Consider the following 3,165-nt stretch of genomic DNA (forward strand, 5'->3'; position numbering starts at 1 on the left):
CTCTCTGGATTTAATAAAGTTAAAAAAAAAAAAAAAAGACTGGTTTTTCTCCTTCTTCTAAGGAAGCCCCAAACTGAGACAGGTCAGTTAATTCAGCACGAGTTCACCCCACGCTCAGTGGAACAGACTGTTGCCGGTCCTTCTGTGGAACCACCCAGGAGGCCACCATGCTCCGTGTGTGGGGTTTGCACATAGATACAGGGTCATGACATCACAGCCTTTTCTAAATTTTCCTTCTTTACGCCCTGAAGCTTCTAAACCAGGCTTTTTTTCTAGGCTATTCCTGTCTGGTTGGTCTATTCTGGATCCAAATCTTGGTTCATTGTCCTCACCACAGAATACAGATGCTCACATCCTAAGAGAACTATTAGCAAACCAAACCTAGCCGAGTATTAAAAATAGGCCATGACCAAGTAGGGTTTATCACAGGAATTCGAAGAAGATTCCAAGGAATGAACCATTGATGTACACTACACCAAGGATGAATCTCACACCAAGGATGAATCTCAAAATCATTATTCTGAGTGAAAAAAAAGCCAGACAACACAAGCACATATAAAACCCTGGAAAGTGCAGATTAATTTATAGTGACAGGAAGCAGCCTTGTGGCTGCCAGGATGAAGGGGTCCTGGGGAGGGGTCAGGAGGAAATTATTTCAAAGGGACAAGAGGAAATTTGGGGGGCTATAGGTATGTTCTCTCTGGATGTTGGAGATGGTGTTGCAGAAGGTACGCAGATGCCAAAACATCAAAGCACACCCAAAAGAGATCAAAGAAGATTCCACGTTTAAGAACTCTATTAATGCAGTCAAGTGTACAAGATTTGGTGCAAGGGGCACAACTTGGCCGGGGGCCCACAGTGAGGACTTGCCCACAGCTCTCTAAGAACTGTGAGTCCCCGCTTAGACCCCGAGAGGCTCTTGCTGAGGGCACAGCTGGCCAGAGCCAGGGCTCCGGAGGTCTCTGTTTCTCTGATCCTGTTTTGCTGTCTCCTCCACGTGGCCCAGACTCCCCCAGGGCCAGGTTTCAGGCTGTGGGTGAAGGGGTGCTCTTGCCACAGCCGCCCACACAGGGTCAAGGAAGAGAGCCTTGCAGCCGCCTCCCTCTGGACAAGCAGAGATCCTCACTTGTCAGCTCACCCAGCTGACACCCAGTTTCTCTGCTGGTTTCAGGAGGGGCAGGTGTAATCCAGGAAAGCAGACGGAGCTTTTTGACAACCTTTTAATACCTGCCTGGTGCAAAAAAGGGCATCCACACCGAGAGAATTAATGGATGCACGGCTCAAAAAAACGGTCGGGGAAGGTTTTTGATCAGATCTTGGAATGCAGCCAGGAAAAAAAATCATATCCACAGCCCTGCTGGGAATGGAGACAGTGACCCCATTAGAGAAGCCTTTGGGAGGGAGCCTAGCCTGACTGTCCCTTCTGGAAGGGGTCCCTACCACCCCTTTTCTCCCAGAACCACATCATCTACACAGTTCTTTAGGACCTTTGATTGTTCTCTCTTAAGGGAGGGGATGGTCCCTCACTGGGGACTAAACTAACTGCGGTACATCCTTCCCATGGAATACTACTCAGCAATAAAAAAGAATGAACCACCCACACACGCAGCAATATCCCCAAATCTCGAAAACAATATACTAAGTGTAAGAAGCCAATCTCAGGATATATACTGTATGATTCTATTTCTACAATATTCTGGAAAAGGTAAAGTTACAGTGATAGAAAGTGTAGAGGGACCCATGTGGCTAGCACTGGGGGTGGGGAGGGCATCAATGGCAAAGCGTCCTCAGGGAACTTCTAGAGACAATGGAAATGTCCTATGTTTGTCAAAACTTCTCAATTGTGTTAAACATGTAAATTTTATTGTATGTGAATTATCCCTCAGTACAACTGATTGAAAAAAGAAGGAGGGAAGAAACGGGGATGCCTGAGTGGCTTAGTCGGTTAAGTGTCCGACTTTTGATTTCAACTCAGCTCATGTCATGATCTTACAGTTCACGGATGGAGCCCCAGCTTAGAGCCTACTTGGGGTTCTCTCTCTCTCCCTCACTCTCTGCCCCCCCTCCCTGGCACTTGCTGTCTTTCTCACTCTCTCTCAAAATAAATAAACATTTTTTTTTAATCTTTAAAAAGAAAGAAGGGAGGGAGGGAAGAATCAAGGGTGGCAGCCACTGGCAGCGTCTGGGTCCCTGTTCCTGTCTTCACGGTCAACTGTGAAAGGTCAGGATCTTTCTGGGGAGGAAGAGCCCTGTGGGAAGCCCTCGCCAGGCCCAGGACCACTGGAACTCACGCTTCGTGGGAATGAAAGAATCCAGAGACCGCTGTAAGGGGAGGGCCGCCACTGAGTCCTGCCCTCTGCCCAGCAGGCGCCTGCTGGATGCCGCCTGGCCTGGGTTCCCGAGGGCTGCCTGCTTCCTTCACCCCACCCCCCAGTGAGCCCCCCGTGCACACCAAGCCCTGTGCAGGTGCTGGGGACAGGACCCTTCCCTGGAGGCACTCACTGTCTGCTGGGGGTGGCAGAGCCAGCTGCACACAGCAGTGAGAGGGCAAGACACAGGGAATCCCTTGACTTCAGAACCCCAAGGAGCGGCCCATCTTGATAGGAGATTAGAAAGGCTTCCTGGAAGAAGCAACATTCGGGCTAGGCCGAGACAAGGGTGGGGAGGAGATAGCCAGTAGGCGGCCGGGGGGACATCATGAACCAGGGCAAGCATGAGGCAGTTTGGGGTTGGGGAGGGATTTAGGGGAGGGGACAGCAACTAGTTCTTACTAGGGAATGACAAGAGAGGTAGCTGGTAAGGGCTTTCTTGGGTCTTGAGCACTTGGAGCCCCTTGGACTTTGAATTCTTCTGAGGTGTTGGTGGGGCCCCCGGAGGGCAACGTCGTCAAATTCTCACGGTGGGGACATCCCATGGCAGGAGATTTGTATGAGCCACAGGCAACACACTGGAGACATGCATGGCTCCTACAGGGCCCTCGTGGGAGCACCACCTCAAGCATCACACACAGAAGTGCTTTGTGAACTACGGACAGTTATGATGGCCCACCTCAGACAGCCCTGTGAAGCCAGCAAGTGTTTGAAGCCCATCTCGCAGGTGGGCGCACACAAAGAGACTTTCCCAGACTCCCAGTCACTTTGTGGTGGGCCCACGCTCTGGTGCCCG

Source organism: Hyaena hyaena, unplaced genomic scaffold (assembly GCF_003009895.1).
Source record: "Hyaena hyaena isolate Hyena2069 unplaced genomic scaffold, ASM300989v1 scaffold_5, whole genome shotgun sequence".
Lineage (NCBI taxonomy): Eukaryota > Metazoa > Chordata > Mammalia > Carnivora > Hyaenidae > Hyaena > Hyaena hyaena.